General features: G+C 31.9%; 2 long non-coding RNA genes across 2 annotated transcripts; one reads left to right on the top strand and one right to left on the bottom strand.

The window, feature by feature from the left end:
* Window positions 1-481: 481 nt before the first annotated feature.
* LOC145636321 (uncharacterized) lies at window positions 482-2,679 on the bottom strand. Its single transcript, XR_014114104.1, has 2 exons — window positions 2,523-2,679; window positions 482-970 (listed from the first exon to the last, which is right to left on the bottom strand). It is a non-coding gene; the product is annotated as an uncharacterized LOC145636321 (long non-coding RNA).
* A 5,639-nt stretch (window positions 2,680-8,318) lies between these two features.
* Window positions 8,319-9,916, top strand: LOC145635300 (uncharacterized). The gene is made up of 2 exons (XR_014113830.1): window positions 8,319-8,565; window positions 9,556-9,916. It is a non-coding gene; the product is annotated as an uncharacterized LOC145635300 (long non-coding RNA).
* Window positions 9,917-13,930: the final 4,014 nt, after the last annotated feature.

Here is a 13,930-nt window from a genome sequence, read left to right as displayed (position 1 = left end):
TTCACAACAGAAAAGAAGGCATATGTGATATGTAGAACACCACCACCACAACAACAACAAAAAAAAAAAAAAAAAAAAAAAAAAAAAAAATCTAAAATATTATTATTACAAATTACTAAAGGTTAAAAGTGCAAATACAATAAGTAAAGGACAGGAATTGCAAGGTTTTTAACAGTAACATAAAACCTTACATTTCCAATTTTTGGTCCAACATATTTTATAACTTGAATTTGAATCATTGATCTACTTTTTGTTTATAGAAATACATGTAATTTTATAATTATAAAAGGCATGTAAAACTTGTGTACTTGTATTGGCAATTTGATTTTGAAGAAAGAATGTTAGCTTGGAATCTTTGATGATCAATATTGATGAGAGGTTTTACATGTTCGTCATTCTATCATCTAAATTATGAAACACATTTCAATTCTTCTTTTAAAACCGTTCAGATTTATTAATCATTGATGCAAAGTAAACGAAACTACATAAATGTACGTTTATTCAAGCTAAGTACGTATCACATACAAAATACAACACATAGCTAGTTACATAGTACTTTTGTCATGCTAGGAATAAGATAGAGCACGTATATGATACATTACTCACCCTCATATGTCCTAACACAAGACTTCATTCACACTACAAATTCGAAATAAGTTACTACATCAACTATAGATCGAAATACTCCGATCCCAAGTACCGTACCATTGGCAATGCAATCGATCTTACGAGCAAGCCCAATCTGGATATTTAATCCGCTTACACGTAAGGCCTTCACAACAATCTGACGACTGTCGACAAAGCCCATATTTCCTGCTGCAATATGGGGACGGCTCTACGACCATTGCCAGCTTTGGTTCGTCCAAGCCATAATAAGCAGCAAGTTGTTCCTTTCCGAGTTCATGTATTATAGCCTTCATAACTTCCGGGTTTGTCTCGGTGGTTGGTTGCAACCTGCCGAGCATAGGACCTGTGTGCAACATTTTAAAAAAAAAAAAAATCATAATAAGTATATACGGAGTAATTAATTAAATAATTAACACGAGTACTCATGAAGCAGAAACTAATTAACCCAAGATTTCAACACGCTGGATCTTGATACCATGTTACAATAATTGCTTTTGACGACTTTAATCAATTAAGCTAAAAGACGGAAAAATATATATATATATATATACCAGCCATAGTGAGCATAAAAAATGCTAAGAGAGCCAACTTCAAAGTGAACGAAAGTAAGTGATTCGCCATGATTTTCTTTTGCACTTTTAAAATGATTTTAACTGATGATGATAAAGAATTGGAACCCAGAATATATATAGTAGTACTACTTTTTTTTTTTTTTTTTTTGAGGGAACATATAGTAGTACTACTTATTATTCACTAAATTTGTAAAAAATTAAGAGATGACTAATTTCCCTATTATTTAATCATTGCAATCACGTTAAATTAACTAATCGATATTATTTTAAAGACCTTGCGATACTCGCAATTAATATTTTACTATCATAAATCTACGTGAAAATAATTCGAATCCGATGGCGTATTCACATCATATCTCTTGCACCTTCCATTTATTTAAACAAGCTAAGAGCAATATAAAATCTATTATGCTTGATTTATCTACTTTTCTTTTTCTAGAAATGGTATCCTCTGTATTATGATTAAAAAAAAAAAAATATAGTGAAAAATTGTTGATAAAAAACAATTATTTTTTTTAATAAAAAGAGAAGAAATGAGTAGGGTAATTTGGGGATAATGAAATTTATCACCCAAATGCCCTTTCACTTTATATATACAAGCTAAGAGGTACACACGTAGTGTGATCCTCTTATGGTCTGTTCACTTCAGCTTAATTTCAGTTCAGTTTACTTCAACTCCTAATTTCCTTCTCTCATAAAATATTCATTTCAGCTCTGTTCAGTTCAGTTCAGCTCCAATCAGTCCAATTCAGTTCAGTTCATATCAGTTTAGTAAATGTGAACAAGTCTTTAGTTATGATTAAAGAGATTATTTTTTTTAACTAAAAAAGGTGATATATATGTTCTTTATTTTGTTTTTTTTTTTTGTTAAAAATCAGTTTTTTTATTGGTGGGTATTTTTTTCTATGTAACATAAATTACTGTTTTAAGGATAGTTTTTGTTTTGGGATTTTATCATTGGTACTCTCAAATATTTGACTTTTATCAATGGTGCACCTCATTAAGTTTTCATTATCAGCGGTGCCCCTAATATTTTCACCTAATTGCTACAGTGATCATATTTGATTAAAACGTTAATTAAACGTTAAGTGTGGGTATTTTTTAAGGAATAGGTCAGCAATTGAGTTGACAAAAATGCCCCCCCCCCAGTCATTAACTCTAGCATGAATTCTAGAATGAATTCAATCAAAATCAAACAACATTACATCATTATTCCCTATTCTAACTCATAATTGAACACCCAAAAAAACCCATTCAATACCCTAAAACATAAGAATTTTTACCAAATAATTTACAAAATAAAAATTGAAGTTGAGTACTAACCTTAATCCGCAATTTGTCAAAGCAATTCTCCACAATTTATGCTTCAATTAGGGATTCTATGGAGCTTCTGAGCAGAGGAGGGAGCTAAGAAGTTGAACGATCAAATTTTTTTGCCTTTTTTTTGTGATAAATGAAATTAGTTGGGCTTGAAGGGAGAGTTAATGATTGGGGGGGGGGGGGCATTTTTGTCAACTCAATTGCTGACCTATTCCTTGTAAAATACCCACACTTAACGTTTAGTAAACGTTTTAATAACATTATGATCACTGTAGCAATTATGTGAAAATATTAGGGGCACCGCTGATAATGAAAACTTAATGAGATGCACCATTGATAAAAGTCAAATCTTTGAGGGTACCAGTGATAAAACCCCTTTTGTTTTTTTTTGTGAAACATGAATAAGCTAGGGGTAGTAATTTTTTGGGAAAATATTTAATATTTAATTGTGGATAAAACATACTTCGTACGTAATTTTGCTTTTCAGAGGGGTATTTTGAGGAATGCCAAATTTATTAACCAAAATACCTTTTCTCTTTATATAGTATTATTGGTAGGATTATTCTTTTCATTATAAATTCAGCGCGACATATAAAATAATCCTGTATTTTCCTTTATTTAGGTTCAACTTTATAAACTCTTGACGTTAAAAATTCACAATTAGTCTATTATATTACTTCCTCCGTTCTTTTATTATTGCACCACTTGCCTTTTTAGGAAGTTTCACAAATATTGCACCATTTCCTCTTTAGGAAAAAAATTATTTGTGTTCACACTACAAATACCCAACATACCCGTGCTTTTTCACACTTACTTTTTAGTTTATCAATATATTACATGGGCAATTTTGTATTTTTATCTTTCTTTCTCTTACTTTTTTCCACTATCAAAATATTTGCACCCAACCCTTATGGTGCAATAATAAAAAAACGGAGGAAGTATAATGATCAAAACCATAGTATGTAGGATTTCAATCATCTTATCTTTAGATTTATTTTAAAATTTATTTTTAAAATATTATTTTATTTTATTTTTTTGTAATTTTTTTTTGTTCATATCATATTGATTATATATGTGTTTAAGGTGAAAATTCTAATGTAGTCTTATGACTTTTGTCTACGTTATCACAATTTATTAAAAATAGATGGCTGAGATGATTTATTTTTAGTTATTGGTAACTTTAATTAAAATCATTTTTTAATTATTTTATACTTCGTATAAAGTTATTTATTTCCAAAATTTCAAAAATATTAAAAAATAATTTCTGAAAGATAACAATATATTTAAAATAATTTAAACATTATTTTTAATTAAAATTACTTATTAAAAATAAATCAAAATTCAAATAATCACAATCGTTTATTTTTAAAAATTATAGTAATAAAAAATCATAAGACTACATTAGAATCATCAGTGTTTAGGAACGTGCATTGAACACCGTGAAAATCAAATTATAGAGAATAAAAAGGAATGGGGGGAGTTCAAATATATAAATTAAAATTATTTATCATTTATATATCTCTCATCGTGTGATATTGTCTTTAAATATATGATACTAGATGAAGCCCGTGCGATGCACGGTTTGTTAGTATTTTTTTTAAAAAATATTTTTCATATTTATGTGATTAAAATTGTTATTATATTAGTTTTAAAATATTAGATAAAATTCCTAATCTCAAAAGATAATTTTTTGTATTTTATTAATTTAAATTTTAAAATCTCATTCGCCAATTTTGCTTAAGTGGCATTTGAATTATTTAATTGTAAAAGAAATTAATAATCTCTTATTTAATTGGCTACCACTAAAATTTATAATCCTACATGGCGCACTAAGAAAATTAAATCCTACGCGACTCTCTAAAAATTCGGGGGAAAACTCCCCTTTATGTATATACTAGTTTTGTGCCCGTGTGATGCCCGGGTTGTTTATTGAATTTTAAGATTGCCCAAAAAAATATTATGATACAAAAAATAATTTATTAATTTTTAAGAATTATAATCTAATAATTTTTTTAATAAAATTATAATTGAATTTGTACATTTGAAATATTGGTATTTTATCGAAAATAAAACTAATTTTATCCTAAAATTCTATCCAAATGGAATTCTAAATTAACTTTTTTTTTTTATCTTATGAGGTCTATTTAAATCTATTTAATGTGGCGCGACATTTGGCGAAAAGTTAGAACGCCAAGTGTCGCAGTCTTGTGACCTGACTAAAAGTTTAGCTTTATATATTAGTTATATGATATTAGATTTCTATTAGGGGTAAATATGTGCTACGGACTCCGGAGTACTAAAAGTTTGTGATAATCAACCATCAACACAACAAAAAAAAAAGATTTTACCCGGGAACCCGAGTGTCAGTACACATGTATGCAACACGTAAATCAATGGATGACTTAAGGATAGACACGCAAGTGTGGAGTGGTGTGGAGTGGTGTGTAGTGTGCTCATCAACAACTTAATTAGTTTCCCTTCAAAAAATAAATACTACTGTACTCTCTCCATTAATACTAAGACGTACTCAAGGAGTATATACTAAAGTAATCACCAGAATAGCCTAGAGTTACACGTGTTATGTTCATATTATAAAATTTTCTGGGGAAATTTGCAAATTGCAGTCATTTAAAGTTCGTATTTTGCAAATTGCAGCCCAAAAGTTCGTATAAATTGTAAATTGCTGCCCTACTACAAGAAAAATCACTTTTCGTAGCGATTATTTCGTATCGATTGTACATTCGCTACAATATGCAAGTATGTTTGTGAAATAACTAAGGATATCGTATCATTTTTACAATCGCCATGGTTTTCCCATATAAAATCGATACGGAAAATATAATAATACATATCCACACTATTTTACACATTTATATAATTTTGAGAAATCGTATCATTTACAATCGCCACTAAATCCTAAAAATCGATACGAAAAGCCTTTTCAACACTAGATATATAAATATTGTTTGACAAAGAGTACATAAAATATGTCATAGCTTATTGGTGAAACATTTAATATAAGAGTTTGAGGTTGCATGTTCGAATCTTGTAAAGATCATACACAAGTTTTTTTTTGAAGAAAATGAGTTAAACATTTATAGCGATTGTAATCGCTACAATAATCACCACGATTGGATGTAGTTTTTCGTATCGATTATTGAGGCCAACTCCAGCGATATTGAAAACCACTACTAAAGGCTAAGGCAACGGGGGATATTGTATCGAATGACCATTCGTTGGGAAAGCTTTTTGTTGCAATTACAATCGATACTAAAGGTTAAAATAATCGCTACGAAAAGGTTATTTTCTTGTAGTGCCCGATTCAATTTTTTCATCGGTTTACATGTTGAAAAATCTTCGGTTAAGGTTTTAGGGGTCATTTTATCCCTTAGGGACCCGAATTGAGCTCAGAATCAGAAAAAAAATAACGTAAGTATCTCATATTTACAGTTTTCCACAAATCGATACACTTTTATTACGCAAAATGAGATACTTGCGTTATTTTTTTGCTAATTCCGAGCTCAATTCGGACTCTTAAGAGCTAAAATGACCCCTAAAACCTTAATCGAAGATTTTTCAACTTGTAAACCGATGAAAAAGTTGAATCGGGCTGCAATTTACAATTTAAATGAACTTTTGGGCTGCAATTTGCAAAAAAAAAAAATTTAATGGCTGCAATTTGCAAAATACGAACTTTAAATGGCTGCAATTTGCAAATTTTCCAATTTTCTGCCAAAAACTTTTTTTTTTTCCTTAAAATACATTAAGATAATTGATGAAAAAAGAAAAAAAGGGATTATACAGACTAAGGGCCTGTTCTCATCCGTTGAAATTCAGTTCAGTCCAGTTCAGTTCGGTTCAGTTCAATTCAGTTCAGTTTAGCTCAGCTCCTAATTTCCTTCTCTTATAAAATATTCATTTCAGTTCAGTTCAGCTCAGTTCAGATGAATTCAGTCAATGAGAACAGGCCCTAAGGGCCTGTTCACTTCAACTTAATTTCAGTTCAGTTCAGCTCCAATCAATTTAGTTCAGTTCAGTTAAGCTCTAATCACTTTAGTTCAATTCAGCTCCTAATTTCCTTCTCTCATAAAATATTTATTTCAGCTCAGTTCAGCTCCAATCAGTTCAGTTCAACTCCAATCAATTATGTTCAGTTCAGCTCAGCTCGGTTCGATAAATGTGAATAGGCCCTAAATAATAGATTTTTTTTGACAAAAAAGTAATAGAATTGAACAATTACAACTTTAAATAAATAAAATATTAAATGTATACAAAATGTATAAGCAAACACAAAAATATAGTAAATCACATATAAATATAGTTTTTTTTTTCCCCCTATGAATATCCGAGCATTGCTCGGGCAAAGAACTAGTCCTTTTATCTAGAACTAGTTTCCCTTCACCACAATGTATGTAATAAATGTTAAAGATGAGATTTTATAAAAGGACGGAGGGAGTAAATGAGTAATTAGTTGGAGAGACAATAATCTACCGATTATTTTTAGCCGTATGATTTTTTCATTTAATTAATCTGATTGTATTTGAAAGATTGGTAATTAATTATTGCGATCTCGCATAATTTATCACCAACAAAACATTTTTACAATAATCCACTAGATTTATGATTCCATATTAAGATAAGAAATGTCTCTCTCTTAAAAAGAGGAGACAAACATTGTCTTTTGTATGAGATCGGTAAAATAAACCTTGTTTATTGGAAAATTTGTCTTTTGAGAGAGAAAAAGTTTAGTTACAAAAATTTCTTAGAAAAATTTTGCAACTTTCCATCGATAAAAACCAATGAAAGCTTCTTCAAAACTCAACAATGGTTTGGACGCACATTAGAGTTTACTTTAGGAAAGAGCTAAGGATTGGCCATTTTTTTTTAGCTTTGACCATTTTTCTCTCACAAAAAGATTTCATAAGCCAGGTAAAGATTAATAAGAGATGAACCGGTTAATATTGTTCCCTTATTGTTTTCAAAAAAAAAAAAAAAAAAGAAAGAAAAAAAAGAGAGGTTAATTTGTACTTCGTATTACTTATCCTTAAAATTATATTACCTTTAACTTATGTATAGTGAGAGTGAGGGATAACTCAAGTGGTTAGAGCTTACTTCCCGGTTTCAAGACATCGTGGGATCGATTCTTATCACCCGTCCTCTAGCTCTAATAAGTTCAGTCCAGTTTAGCTCCTAATTTCCTTCTCTTATAAAATTAAATATTCAGTTCAGTTCAGCTCTAATAAGTTCAGTTGAGTTCAGTTCAGCTCTAATAAATTCAGTTGAGTTCAGTCAATGAGATTAGACCCTTACTCCTTAGATGTTCCACATCCTACAAACTGGAAGAAGTCACTTATGTATGTAAGCTCATTATACATACTACCACCGATTTTTTTTAGTTGCAATTTTGGGGTATTATTTGAGAGATATAAAATATTCTAAAGTTGCAACTAAAAATCAAAGGTAGTAATTGAAGTTTTTAAAATAATTTCTATCCAAACAATATTATCCCATTTCCTATCCAAAATACTACTCCGTAGACTTCTTGTACCAAAATTTACTAAGTTCAATTAAATGACAATGCAATCAATAGTTGTTCAATTAAATGACAATGCAATAAGTAGTTTTTGGAAACTGAGGTATTACTATGTTAAGCTAATTGTTGGAACTTCTAGGCAATCACCCCAATTCCCAACCTTCTAAAACAGTAAATGATTCCAATTTGTTTCAGTTAGCATTAATGATTTCACGTGCTGATGCAGCAGATAGATATATTTCTAATTGAATCCAGTAATTATCATGGTGGGGTGTTTTGATTAGCCATACTAGAGGTTGATATATTACTTAACATTACTTAATTAATATGGAAATTTTTTAGTATAAATAGATGATATTCGGAGTTATAATTCTTCATCTCCAATATAATCAAAGTAATATATTATAAAAAAAAAAAAAAAAACAAAATCAAAAACAAAAATCATGGAGAAGCAATCGATTTCATCCACTTCTAAGTTGGCTCTCTTAGCCTTTCTGTTTATCACTATCTCTGGTATTTTCTTTCCCCCCTAATTGGTTTTAATTTATTTATTAAATTTTGATTAACCTAATTATTTCTCTACAAGTGATCACTTAGAAATAAATACGGAAAATAGTCAATATACACACTTCATATATGGTGTAATCCCTATGTTCCTATATAATTGATACGTTTGACTTTTTTTCACTATTTACTTACAACACTAACAAAAATTATATCATGAATCATATTGTTAAACACAAATTCTTATGTGGCCAGCTATAGCGTGTGACGTTAATATTATAGAGTTACTTTGTTAGTGTTATAGGGCTTACTCAGTTAGTGTTATAGGAGTTATTTCGTCAGTGACGATGTTTACGGGTTACTCAGATCAATCAGTGTTACAGGGGTAATTACTCGATCTAAATCTACAGCTAAAAGTTACTCAGTCAACATTACAGGAGTTTGTCTCTCACAATAAAAATACTAGTTTAAAGTACACAACTTTGTATATTGTTTTTTTGTTGGTCTTTCTTTAGAGAGCCACAAGAGCGTGTGATGAGAATCAATTCCAGAATCACTTGGAACCGAGAAGAGAACTCTAACCACTTGAGCTATTCTTCACTCTCAAATACCCTTGATATATGATAGACGTGCCTGGGCTACACCCGTCACTACTATCCCCTTTATAGATCTAAAGAGGTTCCACCTCAAAATAAACCATATGGCAATAAGGGGAGTAGCACCTTAGCCTTATAAAGTAGACACAACTTTCTTATTTCTTCAATGTGGGATATACATTTCAATACAAACTCTCACTTGTAAACTCAACCAATGTGGAATAACACACCACTCACATGTGGATTTTCTCATAGGCTCAACAATATACTCTATTAGCATGGAGTTATTTGATATTATATTATGTATATATATGCATGCATGCCGTCCACCAATTTAAGCAACAATGTTCGTTCTTATATATATAACTAGCAAGCAAGCTAATAAATTTATCAATACATACAGCTCCAATAGCAATGGGAAAATTTCAAGCAGAAGGCGGTGTGAGTGATGAGGCAAGGCCTGAAGTCGAAAAGGTTATGATCATTCAAGAAATGATGGAACAAGGAAATAAGCTGGATGAGCTACGTCGTCCTCATCATCAACAACCTAATAACAATGTAAATGCAAATGCTTATCACCAGCAACTCATGACTAGTAGAAACCCAAATGGACTGAAAGAAGCCATGATCGCTTACTCAATCGCGCAACAAATGGGGACACTCCAGTGTATGGCTGCAGGTACTAGAGGCCAGTGTTTCATGAACCTCCAGTGTTGTAATTGGTACTGTGAACTCTTCTTTAACCAACCTTCACTTTGCCATTAAACTATCCCTCGAGTCGTCTTCGATCTTGCACTTGGAAGTGATTACAAAGGACCTAATGCTAAGCTAGTGATCTGATGTTCTAGTTTTAATTCAATTAAGCTCCTGGCAGGCCGGCCTGGCCTGGCCTTGTTCTTTTACTTCTGTTTAGTTTGTGTTTTGTTTGAATTATGCATAGGAATAAAGGTCCTTGTTGTATACTCGGGGAGATCCATGATTTTCTATTTTTTTTTGAAGTACTAATTCGCCTTTTTATGTTCTACTCGGCTAATAAGTAATAATGTAGATACATGATAGAGTATAAAACATATTACTGGAGCTCAACCATAAGTTTAAATTTTTGGTTGAGTTGATCCTATAATATGGTATTAGAGTCAAGTGTGACATAAAGTTCACGGGTTTAAATCTCATCCAACCCCCCACTTTCAAGTGGAATATTTTACGCTGGAAATGAGGAGGGTCCATGCTGCATCCACATTCCAAGTCCAATGGGGAGTGATAGATTATAAAACATATTTTTTAGCCTGAACCTTCTATTTAAGCTTTTAGTTGAGTTAATTTTATAACAAACCGAAAATTTTGGGAAAAGTGGGTAGGCTTTAGGTAATATTTAAGTTTCAAAGTGATGTTCAATGCACAAGCATCACATTCAACACACATAAAACATACTACTTACATTCGAAATAAACAACATCTATAGATTGACGCAAGTGCCAAATTTCCCTATAGGAAAAACATAGGCACATATAAGACCAGGACAACACTCAACCCAAGCTAAGAGATGAGAATTGACGTTTAAGCTTAGTTTCAATAGGCGAGTTAACTTATAAAGTCGTTAAGTCAAGATCCGAGAGATGCGATTTAATACCGGTAGATTAATTTTGTGATTGTAATACGTAGCGAAAGCCCTTTATGATCTAATTAATTATAGCATTGGTGATTTGTTATTATGTTTTCTCATGGAATATTGTTTATTGGTGAACCTATACCCTAGGCTTTGATTAATTGATTTCTCCCTACACTTTAGTCTCCTTAGTTTAATTATCTCTACACCAATAAATTGGTTACTTAATAATTTATATCAGGGCAAGATTATGTTAATTAATTAGGAATAGAAAGACTTGTTTCCCTGTGGATTCGACCCTACTTCCTATCTACATTAGTTAGAGGATTTAGGTAATTCTTTTGATTAGGAGATACGATTTTATCCTGTCAATCACCACTCCACCAACAACCAATTGGTAGTATTGCATTATAAAATAAAGGGAGTAAATTTTTGCAAAAAAAAAAAAAAAAAAGTGTAACATTTAAAAACACAAACAACAAAATTTTCATATAACACATGGCATCACAAGTTACTCATTACTGCATATGCCACATGTCAGCTTCCTTAATATTTATTTTTAAGTCTTTATGCATTCTACAACTTACAAATTCAAGTAAGAAAATAAAGTGTTTCATTTCAACCATAATAAAATAAAGTTCAATTAATTAGTACACATTACAAAAATATATGAATTATAATAAAAATTGTTTTTTTTTTATCTCATAGACTTTAAATATAATTTAAACTCATATGTCATTTCATATCCCACTATCTTCATGTATATATATCTAACTAAGCTAAATTCCTTCATCTTTTTTCACAGTTTTATCCACACTCTTTTTTTACTTTAAAGTTTTAGAAATAAAACAATTACTTCGTATAAAAGCATACCTAAATATTAAAATAATTAACCACCCAAGTAACAACCCGTGCATTGAACAGGCCAAAAAGTTGGTTTAAAATTGAACACGACTGCATTTAGTTAGTGTAATACTTAAAGTAACATGGATAGAGTATTTTTTAGATGACTAGAAATCTATTAACTAAAACTAAAGCAAATATGCTCATATATATTATCTTTCTCCAAAATTGTACACATGTCGTTTTCTCATGAAAAAAATATCCGCCTAAATGCTTTAATGACATCATCTTAATTTTTTTTTTGGAAAATTTGTTCAAAAGGACCTATTAAGGAAAATTTTGTTTAAAAGGACCATAAAAGACAGTTTTAGTTGTTGAGGGGGACCAAGGCAAATTTTCTGGCAAGTTAACGTCGGAATCCAACGTTAACTGTCACGTGCCAAGCACATGCTTCATTAAGTTGACCCAAAACAAAAATTCCCTTCCCCCCCTCTTTTCCATGAATCCCCCCCCCCCCAATTTTTCCTTTTCTTCTTCTTTCTCTCTCCTCAAAGTACAAACCAGCATGAACCTAATTAAACCATGAACCAAAATGTTATCTCATGAACCATTTTTTTTCCTTCCATTTTTTCACGATTTCCCTCCATTTTTCCCTATAACCCCAATTATCCCCTTTTCCCTTCATTCTCTCTCCTCATTTCTGTAAGAAAAGAGTATATTCAACTCGTAATTTCGCAATTTATTTCCAAACTAGTTCATCCACACTGCAATTGAGGATAATTCGCACAAGGTTAGCATTGTGGGTTTAGGTGAATGTTCGTTAGGTGTTATTGTTTCGGCTGTTTGGTGGAGATACTGAGGTGTTTTGGGCGGTGCTCTAGTTGCTGCCGGTGGTCAAGTGGTAGGAGGGTAGTATCACATTGTGGGTTGATGTTGTGCGTTGTTGCTACTTGTTTGGATATTCAAAAAACAAGCTACTCTAAAAAAGTTAATATTCATTAGCAATTTTACTTGATGCCTTGACCTCACTAACAATGGAAGACATGAGGAAATGCCATGAATAATGCTTCTAGAGAAAGAAAGGAGGAGAGAGAATGAAATTGAAAAGTGTTAAATTAGGGTTAATTGGAAAATTAGAGGAAAATTTTGGAAAAGGAAAAAAAACTTTAGTTTCGGTGAAATTACACTATTAGAAAACCGGCCATTTCCGACGGAAAAAATCCGTCAGAAACATCCTGAAATCCGTCGGAAAACACGTTTTCGACAAAATTCCGTCGAAACTGGTCGTCGGAAAAGTATTGGTAGGAAAAACCACCTTTTCTGACGAAAATTCCGTCGGAAACACCTTTCTGACGGAAACACTTTTCAGACGGAATTTTCCGGCACCGGAAAAATCCGTCGAAAATTTCCGACGGATTTACAATTCAGTCGGAAATTTTCGACGGGACTTCCGTCAGAAAACTATTTCGTGAAATAAAAAAAATACTCCGCGCCACCACCGGCACGACGCATCACTACCTCCAACCACCCAAAATGCCGATGTCAACCCCACCCCCACCCAACTAACCGAACCACACCACCCACTACCCACCTTAACCGAAACACCACACCACATACCTTAACCGAACCAAATCCACTTCCCAGCCCTAACCTAACCACAACCACCACCTTAACCCACCCCACCTACCCGTAACCCTAACCTAGATATAAAACCACCCACCACGCCCCACCTAAACCCAGATCTAAAACCACCCACCTCGACCCCCCTAAACCCGACTTACCCACCACGACCCCCCTAAACTTGACCCACCCACCACGAAAAAAATACAACATAACCAAAAATGTTAAAAAAAGCCACCACATGACAAAACCACCAGCCACTACGACACCAAGCCACCACAACCGAAAATGTTAAAAAAAAAATCAACAAATAAGTACTCGAATAAATACCTTATTTACCGAAATTGGATTTGAATTCTTGAATTTGGTATAAATTGGCCAAATTCGACCATGAAAAATTTAGATCTACACTTTTCATGGTCAAATTTGACCAAAAAACCATTAATTTCGACCATGGAAAACACCAAAGAGAAGAGTATGTAAAAAATTTTAAAATTCAAATTACTCAGTTTCGACTTTAACTCATTAAGGTAGCTTACACAATGGAATTAAAGAGGGTTAAAACAAATATACCAGCTATAGTGAGCATCAAAAATGCTTAGAGGGCAACTTGGAAGTGGTTGAAATTGATTGCTGAGCCATGCTTATATACACTAATTTCGTTTTTATTCAGTTGAAACCTTTCTTTTACCACGTTTTTCAATGCATT

Source organism: Chenopodium album, chromosome 6, assembly GCF_948465745.1.
Source record: "Chenopodium album chromosome 6, dcCheAlbu1.1, whole genome shotgun sequence".
NCBI classification, from domain to species: Eukaryota; Viridiplantae; Streptophyta; class Magnoliopsida; order Caryophyllales; family Amaranthaceae; genus Chenopodium; species Chenopodium album.
The sequence above is the reverse complement of the archived record's forward strand: the minus strand, read 5'-3'. Positions and strand labels throughout refer to the sequence as shown.